A 19,123-nucleotide genomic window follows, 5' to 3' on the forward strand; every position below is an offset into this window, starting at 1 on the left:
TATTTTTGGTCGATATTTCTGAAGTTACCAGCAGTATTCCTGCTATTGGCATAATTTGTTCTGTAAGTTTGGTTTTCTACTTTCAGACATAAATGTAAAGCCTGAGGAAGGACTGTTGGCTCTTTAATGCCAAGCAAACTTGGTAGATCACCTTGTAGGCCTCCCACAAAGGTATCTAGAGTCCTATCTCTATACGATTTTGTCATTACTATTTCTATCGGTCTGTTCAGATTCATACAACTTACTTTGTTCAGAATAGAATAGATGCTAGTAAATGTTCTGGTAAAATTCATCAACTGTCTGATTTCCATGTTATATCATTGTTGTCAGTTGACATTCTATTCTGAAATGCAACGTTAGGCATCGAGCAATTGCTTCCCAGTTTAGGGCGATGTTGTAAGAATCTTGGACTTGATCAGCATGATCAGTGACCTTATTTCGAATGGTCTACAAAATTGAAAAATATTTGGGGGTGTCTTTTTTGCTCGCGTAGGGTTCTAGCTATCAATCTACAGTCTTTTTCCACGAACTAAATTCTGTGGGCTCTCCCGAAAATTCGTTCATGCACTTCACTATATCTGGTACCCGATCTAAATCGCCAATATTTTCTACATAAGATGGATCTATAGTGCAGGGAGTTGCTTCAGCGAAATCGGTCGGAGCATTACTGAAATTTAATTGATTTAATATTGCTGATAGCTTTTCATTGATTCTCTGCTCAATATGTTCTTCTAACTGAGCTCCCACCATTTTTCTATTAGCTAAAAACTCCTGTTGTCTGTTTTCTGTTCTCTGTACCTGTCTATTACCTGTAGATGTTTGAGGCTGTGAAACAGTTTCTAAAATTGGTGGTCTGATTAAATTTTTATTATTTACCATGAAATTATGAATATATGGCTTTCTTATTTTATTAATTATTTCAGAAAAATAATGAGTGTAATTATTAGGTTATTACCCTTCCACTACTGATTACACAGGCCGACAATTTTAAACTTTTTTTTTCCTCCACGCATAATTTTGTCTGCTGCATAACCTTTAGGCTCCCCTGAACCAAAGTCCAGAACAAACATAGTTTCTATCATCCACAGGTTCCGCGGTACACCTAATAGAAGAAATGAGCTGTAGGATATAGTCGACCGATCCTTATGAAATTTGGCAAATCTAATTATCTTGTCCAAAATAGAATCTGTACCAAGTTCCATTTTTCTAATTTAAAAAACAACAAAGTTATGCCAATTCCGATCGTTCTATGACAGATATAGGATATAGTCGGCCGATCCTTTGAAATTTTGTACTTAAGTTATTTTGGTCAAATATAACATGTGTGGAAAGTCCCAACCCTCTAACTTAAAAAACATCAAAGTTATAGCGTTTCCGATCAATCAGTTATGTGGCAGCTATAGGATATAGTCGACCGATCCCGGCCGTTCCCACTTATATACTGCCTGCAAAAGAAGGATGTGTGCAAAGTTTCAACTCGATAGCTTTAAAACTGAGAGACTAGTTTGCGTAGAAACCGACAGACAGACAGACAGACAGAAAGACGGACAGACTGACATGCTCATATCTATTATAATACCCTCTGCAAGGGTATAAAAATCTGAGATTTCATCTTTGGATGAGTATTCCAAAGATATGGTAACTGCCAGATACCATTTTTTATTTTTAGTTGGTATACATACATTTTAAAAATGATATGTACTAGGCCTACATAATTCAATATATGGTAAAATTTGATAAATTTCTTCTCTTAGGTGTACGGCGGAAACTGTGGGTGATAGAACCTATGTTTGTTCTGGGCTTTGGTTCAGGGGAGCTTAAAGGTTATGGAGCAGGTGAAATTATGCGTGGAGATTTTTTGCTGTTGTTGCTGTGTTATGTGTATAGTGATTAAGAAGATTAAAAGATGGAATCGCTGTTACTTGAAAAAATTATTATTCTTTTTCTTTTTACTTAATTTATATTTTAGATTTTAAAAAGAGCGAACACTAGTCGCTGTGAGAAAAATCCCCAGCGCGCTTGTTTCGCGTTTGACATCTCAGCAGTGAAGGAGACATCTCCGACTCTATAAAGTATATATATTCTTGATCAGGATCACCTCCTCGATATGAGTCGATATGAGCATGTCTGCTGTACGTTTCTCCGCAAACTAGTCTCTTAGTTTTAGAGGTATCTGGTTGAAACTTTGCACACATCCTCCTTTTGCTTGTAGGCAGGATATAAGTCGGAACGGCCGGGTTCGGTTGACTATATCCTATAGCTGCCATATAACTGATTGATCGGAAATGCCATAACTTCGATGTTTTTCAAATTAGAAGGATGGGAGTTTCAATGGATTTGGCCAAAATAACTCGATATGCAAAATTTCATTAGGATCGGCCGACTATATACGATCCGCTATATACCTAATAATATAAGATGCGTGTCGCCACCTAGCGGACTGCGACTCAACTGCAAGGGTATATAAACTTCGGCTCCGCCCGAAGTTAGCTTTCCTTTCTTGTTTTTTTTTATTTTAAGTTTTATTATTTACTTCACTTAAATTTTCGTCGTCTTGAATTTGTTTTTCACTAATGTTCTTATTACTTAATTTGTAACTTTTTCTCATTTATTTTAGTTATTCTGGAATTCTGTCTTATACAAATAATATCGCCATAACTTCCACCGATGCCGCAGAATGTCTCCGTTTTGGTCGTCCTAGTAAGGTTCCGCGGTCCATTCCCTGACGTGAAGTGTTCTGCGACTTGATCATACAGAGCATGCTTTGGCTTTGCGCAGCTACACTTGCGCTTTAAAATGTTTTTATTTATTTTTCACGAACCACTGTTTAGAGGGTGAGTTTCTTCGCAGCAAATTTTACACGCGCTCTTAGTAAACTTTTGCTCTGTCGAGACGTGAGATTGTTTTTACACTTAGAATCATGTAAAAATGACCGAATTCGCGTTCGTAATGACGATTTTGCCTTGTTGTAATCGCGATCGGTCCCTGCTCGGGCGCCAGTTAAAACTTTCCTTTTTGTATGGTAGTTATCTAAAGTACGATAACTAAAGTACGATTCTTAAGTACTAACCTAACTAACTAACTAAAGTAGGAGTCTTTTATGGAAATTTAGAAACCAACGAACTTAAACCAATTCTACGTTGAGCTAGCTAAGACTTTTCGGCAGCGCCGTCGGCAGAGCGTTATCAGCGACGGAGTCCGGTGGCGTGATTCTTTTCCTAAGAACTCCAGAGGATGCGCGTTTGCTGAGTTACGGTTTATTGTAATGTTGCGGTTGTTGACATTTTAGTAATGTAATAATTGTTAACATATATACCATTTGTACGGACGAATAGTATGTAGGATAGATTTCCACCTCAATGGAGTAATCATAAAAAAAATATGTATATACATACGTTTTTTTTTTATAGTGAAATTTGTTCATATATTTTTTGTTCGCTTATATATACTTCACATATACTCACATCTTTTGTATGCACATTTTCGTAATTGTTTCTTGGCCATTTGCACTGCGACAGTATTTGCTCAATTGCTCAATTTCAATTTCGAAGAGCGTACTTTTCCACGTATTTAGTTACATCTTACAGTATGGTGAGGATCAGTAGCTTAGGGGGTAACTTCCGTGGTCCAGTGTTCCGCTGTTTTCCAAATCCAAAAAGTTCAAGCTGCTTTGTCTGCTGGCCAAAATCTTTCTCTTCCTCTCTTTCTCTTAAAGAGGACGGACGTGTTTTTTCTGTGCGCACTGCGTTATTATAAAATCTGTTATAAGCTATCTTTAAATATTCGGTTTTATATTTATAAAAACAAAATTTTTCATTTTAAGCATACGTATCGCTTCGCGTGTTCAATGATATATTTGGAAGTTAAATAGTAATTTTGATAAAAGGAGGAGGTTAAATAATAATTTTATTAATTTTCTTCCAATCATAGCCCTGCTCTGCTTCTTCATCTTTTACGGTGTTGTTTCTTTTCTCGCTTAATAGAGATTCTTATCTCTATTCTTTGAAGTTTACTAACCCACACTAATCGCTCTCTTTAATTTCCCTTTTTCGTTACTGGTACTGTGGTTCAAAGTACTTCCATACTTCGTTGAAGTCTTGCAATAAGACAATCTCTTCTCAGCCTACCATCCACTGGCTCTGTGAAAAGTTTTATACGCTAAGTGTGCCGGGTTCACGGCCTCAGTTTCGGATGCTACTTCACGTAGGTCTGGTCTCCACTTTTGCTGTGACTGTTGTCGTGCTGTTCAGGACGAAATGGGATCTTTCATGACACAGACTAAAAGTGAATTCAAGGAGTTAATTAGCGGTTTTCGTAGATCAATGACCAACAGTATAGTGGTCTTCAACTACTAAATGAGTCTCCAAAGCGTAACAAATCCTCATTTAGTGCTGTGCTTGTGGCGACTCAGCCGAAAATTATGCAGCCGCTTATATCTCTGGCAACCCCAAGGGCCACCTGAGAAAAATTCGGTTCCCGAATATCTCAGAATAAATGAGCAATTGTCTGATATGTCCTCTTGATCATCGCTTCAAGTGGTTTCAGACATAATAATGTAAATTATCAAGTGTTACGGCCACTGACCAACCTTCCACCTCATCTTCCTCAGTTTAAAAAAACTAATGTCTTTACTAACACTTACCTATCAGAATACTAGAGGGTTACGAAGTTAACTTCCCAAACTGTATTCTGATAGTTCTTCCTTTGCATCTCACATAATACTCTTTACAGAAACTTTGTTAAATCCGGAGATTTTCAACTTCAAAGTTTTTCCAAGAAGTTACACCACTTTTAGACGTGATAGAATACCGCGATAGGGAGGAGGAGTGTTAATTTCTGAAGAATCCAAATTCGCTTCTGAAGAGGTAAAATCAAAAGAGTTTGGTGACATTGAATTTCTATGCATTAAAATCCCTTAGTCCGGTCAATCTTTGAATGTTTTTGATCGTCTGTCTGATGGTGACCAGCTGATAGCTCTGGGTGACTTTAATATCCCCAGAACTTATGTGGTGAAATGTTGAAAATTTATTTATTTCTCTTTCGCCATTGATTATTTTAATCTTACATGGCTACTATACAATCTAACTTACATACTACTTAAGAAATGCCTAACCAATAAGACCCTAAACGCTTGTTTATCTGAGCACCACTTATTTCGGAGGCTAGGCGGTAATGTATTAAAAAATGATAATGCTCTATCAATAGGCTCGTTAAAAAGGTAATTGGCCCTACGACAAGCAATCAGAAAGGGAGCAAACGAGCGAAGATCCCTCTGGGGCACATTAAAGTTTATAAGCCCCAATAACATGGGGCATTCAATGCTGCTAATTACAATGTTATTGATGAAAGTTAAAGCTGCCACAGTGCGCCGATCCTCAAGTGTACATATGTGGAGGAGAAGGCACCGGTTATGGTTGAGGTAGAGGATCCACAAACCTTAAAGGGAGAAGTGCAAATTTGAAAATTTTTTTTCTGCAACCGCAACTATTGGAACTTATTTTATTTGCAAGGCTCCAAATAATAGAGGCATATTCCAGCCTCGACCGGACGAATGCGGCGTAAACACTGAGCTTCGCGTACGGGCTCTTGAATTGGTCTGTGTACCACTTCACAAAACCCAACATGGCATACGCCTTAGGCATTATAAAATCTAAATGGCTGGAAAATTTTTAATTTGAATCAAAAAGGATGCAAAGATTAACCACCTCCTCCTTGAGCTGCAGGTCATGGTTGCCAATTACATAGGAAGTACATAAGTCTAGCGCCCTTTTACTGTAACGAATGAAATGACATTTAGCTAAATTTAGAGGAAGAAGATTGAGGGCGCACCAAGAAGAGACTCGGCGCAAATCATCCTGCAGTAGATAGCTATCTCTAATGCACCTAATGGCCTTATACACTTTAAGGTCATCCGCGTATAACAAAAAGTTCGAATAAAGAAAGCAAGAGGAGATGTCATTGATGAAAATGATGAATAGGAGCGACCCCAAAGAACTACCTTACGGGAGGCCAGATGAGGCAATAAAGGGACTCGAGGTGGCATCACCAATGGGAACGTGGCATGGTCGGTCTGCCAAATAAGACTCCAACCAACTTAACATGGAGGAGTGAACACCTAATCTGAACAATTTAGCAAGTAGGGCTGCATGGTAAACTTTATCAAAGGCTTTAGAGAAGTCCGTATAAATGGCATCAACCTGATATCGGCGTTCGGGCGTTCGGCTTGCAGGCAGTGCTTAGAGAAAACCACTAAGTTGGTTGTGGTGGATCGCCCAGGCAAGAATCCATGTTGATTGTGAGAAATAAAGTTACGAATCAAAAATGTTAGCTTTTCGGTGACAATACGCTCAAGTAACTTGGCAATATTACATATCTTGGCGATAGACCTTTATGAATAGGCGTGATCGAGGTAATTTTCCATCGAAAAGCAAACTTACCCGATGAAAATGATAAAGAGAACAGAAGTTGCAGAGGAGTGGTTAAGGATGCAATACACTTCTTAATGAGGAGTGGGAAGATACCATCTAAGTCAGGTGTATGCGACTCATTAAAATTACTAGAGGCCTCAACAATGTCACAATCTAATGTGTCCAAGCTTCCAACCTCAAGAAGAGGCAAAATTTTCCGAAGTACCTCCTGCTCATCCCAAGAGACCTTCGCCTTGAGGAAAAATATTTCGCAAAAAGTTCAGAAATGCCCTTATCGGAGTTAGCTGCCAAACCTCCATAAGACATGGAGAAGGTATATAAGAGGATGATTTTTTCACGATCACAAACCGCCAAAACGCTTTAGGGTTGGATATGAGTCTCGCTTCAACATCAGTAATATATTGGTTGTATAGAAATTTATTGAGGAATTCAAACTCCCGCTTATATTGCCGGTACAACTCACCAGCCATTTGTTCCCCTGTCTTTAGAAATCGCCTATAAAATTTGTCCCTTATATTCTTTAAGTTTTTTAGACCCTCTGTATACCAAGGTAGCTTGTACGACCTTCGAACCCTAACGGAGGCATTATTGTCGATAATATTGAAAAGAGCAATCAAAAACTTAGTATAACAATCATCAATCGTGCCATCCGAAAAAAGGGAAACCCAATCAAAACTTACAATAGCGTTATTAATAAGTGAAAGGTTGGACTCATTAAAGTGATAATAAGAAATAGGTGAGGGGGAAGGTAGAAAACTATAAAATTCAATGTGTATCAACAATGGCTTATGGTGCATATCACACGGACTTAATAGTACATTACAAATTTCTACTTTACTATGAACGAAATTATTTAAAAATATCAGATCCAGAATTTTCGATAAATCATTATAAATATTATTTACTTGGGAGAGGCCCATGCTAAAAATATCATCCAAAACAACGATTTCATGCGATTGGTGAACATTGCTGGGTAACATGCCAAGGGACTCCGGGTCCCAAGTCCAAACAATAGAGCTCAAGTTGAAGTCGCCAGCAACCATCAGAGCAGTAGGGTCCTCCATACTACCACAGACACTGGCGATATTTTCCATATGCGCTTGATAAGTACTGAATGCGCTGTCTTTTCTAAATACTTGAAACAAGTTGAGTTCAAAGAACTCGGAGGAACTAAAGTTGCTATTGAGCCATGTTTCCACGAGAACGATTACATCAAAATCACAGACTGAAAAATTCAAAAGCACCATGCGAGATTTGGTCCGCATTCCAGATATATTTTGGAAGAAAACTTTTAAGCTCTTATTAGAGCCCAAGGCAGCACGATCCATGCAGTCCACTGTAGGAATTGGGAGGCAGTGTGGTATATGTGAAGGCACTGGCAGGGTCCTGATGCTAGAGGCCATATATACCAAACGCATAGCTTCCAAGATAGCCAGCGTGGACACACATAAATTTTCCTTAATCTCCAGATGGGACCCATGAATGTCCAGTCGCCCTGCGAATCCAGTGAGAGGTAAAGATAAAGATATAGAGCTAATATAAGTTTTGAGCATCCACGCGTAGCGATGCTCTACGCTCCAGACCATGATGTAAACAAACATTTCCTCCAGACGCTGAAAAGTGAGCAAGAGTGCTCAGTCTTACAGTGGACAACCCCTCCAAGAAAGATAAGATAAACAGAGAGGGGCCCACAATAAGACGATAACGAACCATTTGTTGTTGCTGGAGGTCCACAAGCGAAGATAATATGCAAACAGCCCACCTTGGGATCAGCTGCTGTTGTTGGAGCAAATAGTGCAAAGACGGGAGCAGAAAACGTAGGAAGTGACATCAACAGTTTCCATAACTGCCAGCGCCGAATGTTGTTGGCGGCTCAGGCGAGGGAGAATATGATGACCGGTCGAAGAATATGAAGAGGGAAAAATAACGGCTCCAGTGGCGCCGCTCCAGGGTTTGATCGAGGGAGTCTCGCAGGGAGGTCAATAACCTTAGCAGGCTCTCTATGAAGAAAACGAGTGACTTTTACCGACATGGGCCAAAAATCAACATTGAAGACAGCGGGCAAATGTTGCTCGGGAACTCCCAATTTAAACTTGACGAATTTTAGAGCGTTTATATCAGCATCTTTTTTAACCAATCTAGCACAGGCTATATCACTGGGGTCCAGGTGCAACTTATCAGCGACATATTTGCACAGTGCCTCCGGTTGGGTAGCCGTTGCCAATTCACCAATGTGCAGGTATTTTAATGTGGGATGAACTTGGAGCTGCGCACAGCTGGGTGCATGTCCAACAATGCGCCTGTTTGGGTTATTCCTCTTATTTCTTGGGGCAGCCACTTTTGACCCAGTGGGGATCTGGGCCAATGAAGACTTTTTATTTTCAGCATTAGTAGAATTAGTAGGGGGTGTCACTCTTTGAGACTCCTCTGAAGCAGCCATGGGTCCAGAAGAACTTTCATGAGCAAGATCCAATTTTGCATTAATGCTCATGTAAAGGGATTCCAGATCCAAAACCTTCATATTAAGCTCATAAATTTTTGAATGAGAGTCGTTTCCAATGACGCAACTATCACATTGCCACCGGAAGTTTGGAATGTTTGTTAGAAGTTTTATAACCTCAGAGGGTAAATCAACACAAGCGGTATGATAGGCACGGCGGCAGATCGATGAGCACCGAACCAATCAGCCAACCTTATATTTTGCCCATCTTTCGATCAAAGTGGTGTGTTATCGGATCTTCTTAAGGTCAAGCCCGTATATTCGCCAGGCCCTGATGGAGTACCAGGCTGTGTCCTGAAGTACTGCGCCGAGGCACTGTGCAAACCGCATGTTAAGCTTTTTAATCTATCGCTGGAAACTTGGATCTTTCCCCTTATGTAGAAGGAATCTTTAATTATTCCGCTACATAAAAAAGGGAAAAAGTCCGATGCTGCAAATTATAGAGGCACCTCTAAATTGTCAGCAATTCCAAAACTTTTTGAAATGCTTATCACTCCACATTTGCAACACCTATGTAGTTCAATAATAACTCCGTGCCAGCATGGCTTCATGAAGCCACCGCTACCAACTTATTGCAACTAAAATCTTTCATCACGGATGGGTTCCGGAATGGCTCACAAACAGACGTCATTTACACTGACTTCAGTGAAAAATTTGACTCTGTTAACCATTCGCTTCTTATAAGTAAGCTTAGTCTTTTGGGATTCTCAACTGATCTTCTTATCGGGATTGCGAGCTACTTATCTGGGAGAATCCATATAAGTGTATTTTTTAAAGATGTTACCTCGCGTTTAGTCCACGCCACATCTGGGGTGCCCCAAGGAAGCCATCTTGGACCCTTTCTTTTTACACTGTTTACTAACGCCCCTTGCCTTAACTAATTCACTTGTACTTATGTACGCTGATGACGTTAACCTTTGTCTTCACTATAAATTCAATAGCGCCTCCCCTCTTATTATAGTAGACTTTTTTTAATCAACTTACCATAACTAACAAACCGTTGAAGGATCCTAATTATACACTCGTAAATTTTAACATTCATAATAGAAGGACTAGAAACTTTCATCTTTTACACCTCAGCCATTGTAGTTCGACATATGCCCAACACGATCCGTTCAGGGCATTATGTTCGGGCTACCACATCTTGTCACTTTGCTCCACTAACAATCTTAAATCGCTTCTATTAACCGCCTTATCTGTGCAACACTCTTCCTCGTGATATCTTACTCCCACTCCCACTCTTGAACTATATCGGATCTATCCCCGCAATGCGAGCCGTACAGCATAAGCATTCTGTACATAAATATGGTTTGTATGTGTGTTTATATTTGATGCCGGCATGCACAACTCCAGTTCGCCGAATTCGCCGAATGCATATGACGTGAACGCTGTTCCTCAATCCCTAACTATAAGTCTGGGAAATTAAAACACCTTGGACCTCTCGCTTAGCTTCCAGATGACCGCTACGTATCAAGTTGACTTCGTCAGGAAGAGCCACACAAACTTGGTCACCCCTTGCTACCATTTATATGTACTCATGACGCATGACGTGTTTGCCACTGCAAATGTCGCCCTTCTTGATACAGCTCAGCAGCTTCTTACTGAAAATGATTCATTTAATGGAGATTGACTTAATCACCTTATACTGGTGAGCGCTAAAAAACTGCTGCTGAACTGCATGAATCGTCTTTCGAACAGATAAATTTCCCATTTCATGTGCGCATTGAATAATTTCTCGCTCTATCAGCTTGGGCACCATCAACAAATCGTTCCCGTCGAATTCTTAAAACAACTTCCTTTCAGCTTGAAGTCTTGATCTGACCGTATTTTAAGAAGCTCCATGATTATCTGGATCGATTCGTCGTTTTTTTTTTTGGATTGCATTAGAAGAACAGACAATTCTGTCATCACACATATACAGACATAAACAATCCACGTGTTTCATTTGACTTCCAATCAAATACCAACTTGACGATATTTCCCAGCAGATAATGGAGGAATTTTTTCATGGATAGATATGCAACTTTATGTTCTAGAAAATAGCTATGAAGTCTTGGCTCTGCTTTCGACATCTTCATGCTCCAATAGTAGATCGGGTGCAAGCCGCTTTCCAGCTTCTGTAACATCACACCATAGTATGTAGTTCTGTTGCCAAATAGGCAAGATATATGCAGATATATATCTGTTTTCGTGCAAAATAAGTTTATTTATTAACGCCTGTATTAATAGCTCTATCGACGGTATTTCAGTAGGACATTCTAAGATTATAGAGTATAAGATTAGGTAGAGCAGCCTTCTGCCAAACTCTTTTGGTCTTATTCAAAAATTCTTCTGGCGTCTTGGCGTATACAATAAAATCATCTATGTATAACTGATCTTGAAAAATGTATCGCACAAATCTTGTGAATTTAAACAGTTACTTTTCTCCGTGATTGGCCCATGAAAAATTACACATTCTCACACCTTGATTGTGAACCACTTTGCTGCTTGTAGTTTTTGCAGCACCTCATCCATCAATGGTACCGGAAAGTGAATCGGGTAACGGGTAGCAGTGTCTGTGGATGGATGTTTTGGATCTGTCTTCGCGGATGCACACTATAGAATCCGCTTCACGTTCGTCGGCTCCGATAGATCCGCTCACTAACTAGCGATTAACAAAAACTAGAATAGAATGTGCTGTCCACAATGTAAAGCGGGATTTCAAAAACAGAGAGAGAAAGATAAATAAATAAAAATAAATAAAGAAATAAATAAATCCGGAGGGATTTATAAAGAAATAAATAATAAGTGGGAGAAAAAGAAACGAGAAATAAATGTAGCATTTGCAAACTCGGATGGATTGGGAAAGATGCACCAAAGTGAGGTTTAATAAACAAAAATACATGGTTTCATGGTATCTTTTAATTGTAACGTATCAAAAATCAGACGAAAGCAGCCTATGTCTAAGCTCAACTTATTTAAGGAATCGTACAAGATAAGATTTCGATCGATAATAATAAAGACACTAAATTTTTCTGATTCACCTTATCCAATCTTTTCAAGAGTTCAAATTGTCATTCATTAGATTTCAGGTTGGCTTACGGGTACTAAAGTAATTCATACTAAATTAATTTCAAGTTTGCTTATGTTCTAAAATTTAATTTAAAGATTGAAAGATCACCTAAGTAGACAAGTACGTCATTTTGCAAATGCGCTGGAAAGTAGTTCCATCAATCGGGACATTGACCAAAGGGCATTACCATAAATTTATATATACGCCGTCCAGGCACAGCAAAGGCGGTTTTATCTCTGGATTTTACTTCCAAAGGTACTTGCCAATAAGCATCTTTGAAACCCAGATTTTTCATGTATTCTGCCTTAGGTAGTCTACTCAGAATTGAACTCACTGATTTGGGGCAATGTATAAGCATATTTCTCAGTAAAGCTATTTACTTTACGACAAAACAAACCCTCACTTTGCCAGGTTTGGTTACCATAACAATGGAAGATGACCACGCACTTTAAAATTCTTCGATTACTCCTAATCCTAACATCCTATCGATCTCTGCGAGCATGTTCTTCTTTAATGCAGGTGCTACTGGGAAGTGACGCTACTAAAAAGCCGTTGACGCTACGCGTGTCTACCTCGAACGAGTTCGAATGACGGAAAACAATTTATAACGTTGGCCAATCTGGCTTCCACATCAGGTTCCAACTGGCTCTATTCCAGCTTTATACAAAATCTTAGGCAGAAGATCATATAATCTCCAGAAATCTATCCCTAGTTCATGTTTTAGATCATGTCTTAGAGTAGGTACTATGTATATGGCTAAGCCTTTCTTGCTATTTCCGAAATCTATGTTAACCTTATTTTTTCCTACCATTCGTTGAGGGCTTTCATCTGCCGTGGTGAAGCTAATGTTTGTTGATTTGTACGATTTCTTATCAGACATGATTTCTCTTGATAATTCTCCACCAATACAGCTTATTGACGCTCCGGAATCTAAAAGTCCATACACCGTACGGTTCAAAAAAAGGATAGGTAAGAAAGGACGTGTATCTCTGGATCCGATAGGCAACGAGCATATTTGTCTTAGACCGAGTTTACAACTTTTACCATTTTCCCAATAGGGTTAGATTTTTTTTAATTCCGACACTTAGAATGTAATACGCGCGACTCGTAGATATTTGTAACGAACAGGATTGCTAGTATCTTTTGGATTTTACGTCCGGGATACTTTGTGGTGCTTCTATTGGTGAATCCACTTTTAATCCGACTATAAAGGTCTTCGGTTTGTACAGCAACTTCGAATTTTCTTGCAATTATTAAATATGCCGCAGCCGCAACAAAATACCCGCTTTTATGCTAAGCAGTCTTGGTATCTTTGTTTGTTGGCACCCAATATTCACACTTAGTAATCAATGGTCATCAGCATGTCGCAATACACAATAATCAAACCCACTAAACTATTGGCACACCTAGTAATATTTAGCAATAAGAATGAAACAATATCCAACCTAACAATCCAGCTCTAGGAGACGACGCCAGAAGCGGAAATCAGCAGTATCAGCGGGAAAAATGACCGACTGACCGAAGCAAGCAAAAACCAAGCAAAAAACAAGCAATGCATGAACCAGCAATCTGAGTTAGCAGACTTAGAGGTGGGTGACACTGGCATTACCATTGGCATTAACACGTTCATAACATTGACCTTCCCTAGACTTAGTTATGTATAATTTAGCATCTTATATAAGAATTGTTCTTCTGATATAAAGATAGTTGCGAATACAGAGTAGATCGGTTTGTTACTCAGTATCAAGCTACGGCACTTAAAACCAACCTACTTTGAGTAATCCTGTGTAAAACGGACCACAAGTAGGACTCTATTAAAACCAACCTACTTCGAGTGATCCTGTGTAAAACGGACCACAAGCGTTGTGTCCGCACAACGCTCTACGGATGAATAATGCTCTTCTTCGCGGAATTTCCTATAATCCAAGGAAAAATCATATAGTTCAACCTCATTTTTTGAGGAAGATCTATCTCGATAATCAGGCTGGAATCAGGCTCTGATTTTTTCGTCTGAAGGGTGTAACTTTATTGTATCCATGAGAGTGCTTGACATCTTCTAGGAAGGCTTCCAGTCGACGGCAAGTGTTTCTCAGCTCGGATACTGTTGAAATGTCTTTTCAACAGCGAACCCTTTTCTGGTGAACGATCTAAACCCATTTTGATATACATTTACAAAATATCAAACAACAAAAAAATTATTACGTAGATAAAATCTTTTTAAAATCCCGATCTCAATCGAAGGTTATAATTAACCAAATGCAGATAATTTTTTCCACTCTGCTAGTTCGGATGCCTCTTTACGAATGTTTGGTCTCCAATTTTGGTCATGCTGTTCAGGTCAAAATGAGATCTTTCATGAGACAGCCGCTCATATTCCTGGCCACCCCTTGAGAATATCTCAGTAAACACGAGTAATTGTCTATTATGTCCTTTGTGGCATCTTTCCATGTGATACCACCAGACCCATTTTTTCTAACTCCTTTAAAGGTCACCCAAAAGGGTAATCAACCGTCCGGACCCCTGGTACAAATTGATGCAGTTTTATTTACTGTGACACCAAAACCCTTACAAGTGATCCCACCATCGAAACATATATTTGTTTTCCGGCTTGCCCCTTACACCAAATCCAAACCGGATTTCTAGCAACAAAGGTAGGCCAGCTGAGAGCTGAATTTTCCCAGCACACAAAAGTTCATAAAATAGACTGGCTCCGATTAGCAAAACGATAAATCGGTCGCCTAAAGTGAGGTTATCCTGCATATTCCAGCTCGAGACATCCAAGTTGAGACTAGGTTGGAGATCCGCGATGTTGGGGGCTGAGACAGCGTTGACAAGGGCCGAATATTCGCAGCAACGGGACCGTAAGAGCACATCGACAGAGAATCCATCTGTCGCGAATTCAGTGTCGCCAATTCCAGACACTGCCATGTAAGATTTGCGTCTACGAAGCTGCAACTGACAACTCAGTCGGGAAGTAATCACAAGCATTTGCGATCCAGAATTCAATAGAGCTCGGCAAGGAACAAAAACTCCAGCGCGACTTCGAACGAGAATGTTCGCTGTAGCCAGCGACCTTGGTCAACTAGTGCATTAGCCGCGGATGGTGAAGTTTGGAGACATTTCCGACATAGACCGAGTCGCCTTGCCTCGCCAAGGCGGCTCTAAGGGGGCATTAACAGAAATTTGGGGCATGCAGACTCTACGTGGGACCACCCACCACATTATATACGGGCAGGGGAAGGTGAATTAGTAATGATAAAGGACGATCTACTATTATTTGCAACTCTACGTCTTCCCATATGAGTGACCGGCGCGTAGGCGGCCATGGCCACATCCATAGCCTCCAGAGTGCTGCATCGCTGCTCCAAAAGTTCAGCCATCGACTCCCAGGTAGGGATTAGGTTCGAGTTCAAGGAATTTATACCTTCCTCCGACTTGGCCTGGGTAGTTGGGTTCAACCCTTGAAGGACCACTTGGACAATGATGCTGCTGGCCATCTGAATTGTCGTCACCAAATTGTTCAAGGCAAAGCCCTTGAAGCGATGCCCCTGAGCCACCTTTAAATAGACTGAGACCGAGAATTCCGTTCACATGAGCCTGAAATATTAACCGACGGTTATTAAATCGTTTTTCCAAGAGATGCAACGCGACATCATAATTCTCCTCGGAGATTTCCATGGATCGTACTGTATCTAAGGCTGAGTCCCGAAGACAAGATCACAACCTCTGCAGCTTTCCCACCTAACTTATGTGAGGATTGCAACCAACGATTGTTAAGAAAGCCGAGTAAAAATAAGCCCACTCCGAATATCCTCCGCTAAAAGTAGGAAGAGAAAGAGATTTCAAGGTTTGAAAACTTCGACTGAGCACTTGGTCCACCTGAATACTGGAAACTCCGTGAGCAAGGGTGGAACGGGCAGCAATTCGAGCAGAGCGCATCGACGTCTCGTGCTCAATTTCGGCATGCAAATTAAATATGTTGCTTGTTGATAAAAAAAAAATTCAACGGTTTTATACTCTTGCAGAGGATATTAAAATTTTGGTCAAAAGAGTGCAACGCAGTGAAGACCACATCTCCGACCCTATTAAGAATGTATATACTTGATCAGGATCACCTCCTAGTCGATATAAACATGTCCGTCTATCCGTCTGTCTGTTTCTACGCAAACTTGTCTCTCAGTTTTAAAGCTACCGCGTTAAAACATTGCATACACCTTTCTTTTGTTTGCAGGCAGTATATAAGTCGGAACGGCCGGGACCGGCCGACTATATCTTATAGCTGCCATACTTACAGTGACTTGAAAAAATCAATTTGGCAGAAAATGGAATTAACCCGTTAACATTTTCGCGCAATCATTTTTCACGGCTTTCGACGTGAATTAACATGACAAGAGTGCATCGATGACCTCAAATCTTTGTATGGTGATGGAGCACCATCTTATAGCACTGTGAAAAACTGGTATAATGAATTCAATCGTGGCCAACGCTCGCTCGAAGACGTGAAGGTCGTCCAGAAACAGTCGTTGTTCCAAAGAACATTGACGCCATGCATGAACTGATAATGGAAGATCGTCATGTGACATACATACCATGAGATAGAGGAATCCTTGGGCATTTCTATCATCAGCATACATTCGATATTGCATGAACACTTGGCCGTAAAAAAAATGTGTTCTCGTTGGATCCCGCACAATTTGACAATCGTTCAAAAAAAGACTCGTGTGGTTCATATGTAAGGTCGCAGGTGACGAATCATGGATCTATGCCTGTGAGTCCGAAACAAAACAGCATCGACCGTGTGGGTCTTTGAAGACGAGCCAAATCCAACAAAAGTTGTTCGTAGAAGAAGCACTTCGAAGCAAATGGCCTGTTTCTTCGGTAAAACAGGTCATGTGGCGACAATTCTGGGTAATACACCACAATTTGTTTGCCTGAAATCTTCGGAGAAGTGCGAAAAACGAGGAAGAGAAGACGGATCATTCTGCATCATGACAATGCGAGCTCTCACACATCAGCTCAAACTAGCGCCGTTTTAACCGGCCAAAATGTCGAATTGATAGGTCATCCGCCATACAGCCCTGACTTGGCACCCAATGACTTCTTTTTATTCCCGTATATCAAGAGAAAAATGCGTGGTCAATGATTCACGACGCCAAATCATGCTGTTGAAGCGTTCAAAAACCATGTTTTGGAGGTGTCTCAATCGGAGTAGAAAAAGTGCGTCGACAATTGGTTTGAGCGCATGCAAAAGTGTATTAGTCTTGCTGACATAATAAATATTTGCATTTTCATTATTAGGCCAGAAATATGTATAGCAACCCTCTTATTATATTTGATCTTAGATATGACCAATCGCGGCTTCTTTCCGAAAAGGACTGCCTTTCTTAATTCTTAAATCTTTTCCAACTAAACTCGGCCAGGAGCTGTTCCTTCTTAATCTTCGAGAAGCTTTTTGTTTTTTATAAAAGCTTATGCTGAAACTGTCGCATCTTGTCGTGAAATTAAATTATGCTGAGCGATGCAATTTCGAAACGCAGGCTGTTGGACTTATGTTTCATTTCCGATCCTGATGGAATTACTCTTTCCAGAACTTTGCCGCTTTCCAACCCTGAGGATCCATATCATCCCACTCTTGAGCTTTCAATCGAAAACAAATTCCTTAATTGACTTTAAGTCTACTCTTAAATCTCATAAAGTTCGTTTCTTCCACAAGGCTGATTTTATGAAATTAAAGAAGCTAATTTCGGAATTTGATTGGTCTGATTTACTGGCATGTGAGGATATAAACATCGCATTACAAAAATTGTATTACACTTTAAACATATTTTTCACTAATATGTAAACATATAAACATAAACACTAAGCGGAAACATGTATCTTTTCCCCCACTGCTTACGTTTGAGAACTCTTATGCGAACACTGATCAGGCAATGGCCGATCTCTTTTCACATTTTTTTCAAACTACGTATTCACCTAGCAGCAGTTCCGCTCAGCCTTACACTAATAATATCCAATCAGCCAACCTTATATTTTGCCCATCTTTCGATCAAAGTGTTATAGGATCTTCCTAAGGTCAAACCCGTGTATTCGCCAGGCCCTGATGGAGTACCAGGCTGTGTTTCAAAGAACTGCGCCGAGGCTCTGTGTAAACCGCTGGTTAAACTCTTTAATCTAGCGCTGGAATTTTCGATCTTTCCCCTTATGTGGAAAGAATCTTTCATTATTCCGCTGCATAAAAAAAGGAAAAATCCGATGCTGCGAATTATAGAGGCATCTCTAAATTGTCAGCAATTCCAAAGCTTTTTGAAAAACTTATCACTCCACATTTGCAACACCTATGTAGTTCAATAATAACTCCGTGCCAGCAGGGCTTCATGAAGCGCCGCTCCACCACTACCAACATCATCATGGATTGGTTCCGGAATGGCTTACAAACAGACGTAATTTACACTGACTTCAGTAAAGCATTTGACTCTCTTAACCATTCGCTTCTTATAAGTAAACTCAGTCTTTTGGTATTCCCAACTGATCTTCCTATCTGGATTTCGAGCTACTTATCTGGGAGAACCCAACGTGTCTTCTTTAAATATTCGCGTTTAGTCCGCGCAACATCTGGGGTACCCCAAGGAAGCCATCTAGGACCCCTACTTTTAACACTGTTTATTAACGTCTTGCCCCTCGCCTTAACTAATTCACTTGTACTTATGTACGCTGATGACGTTAAGCTATGCATTCAGTATAAATTCACTAGCGCCCAGTCTAGACTTCAATCCGATTTGGATAAACTTCAAAATTGGTGTTAAGCAAATAACCTAAAGCTTAATAGATGGAATTGTAAGCTCATGTCATTTTATCGATCTAGTCCTCACCAGGCTATGTACTTCACATCACATCACATCAAAGTCTTGAGTACATACACACAAGTATTTCACAACATGGCCGAAAACAAAGAATTCGCTGACGCGCAAGACGCTGCGCAATTCACTAGCACAGCCATGACCCAATCCGTATTTGGAAAGATGCCGTTCCCAAATTTACAATCAATCACAAACATAGAAATGTTTTTCACGAAGTTAAAAAGTTGGTTCGCACTACAAGGACTTGGTGCACGAAAAGAAAAGGAAAAATTCGCTGCAGTCATCG

The sequence above is a fragment of the Drosophila ananassae genome, chromosome XR (assembly GCF_017639315.1).
Source record: "Drosophila ananassae strain 14024-0371.13 chromosome XR, ASM1763931v2, whole genome shotgun sequence".
In the NCBI taxonomy this organism is placed as follows: domain Eukaryota; kingdom Metazoa; phylum Arthropoda; class Insecta; order Diptera; family Drosophilidae; genus Drosophila; species Drosophila ananassae.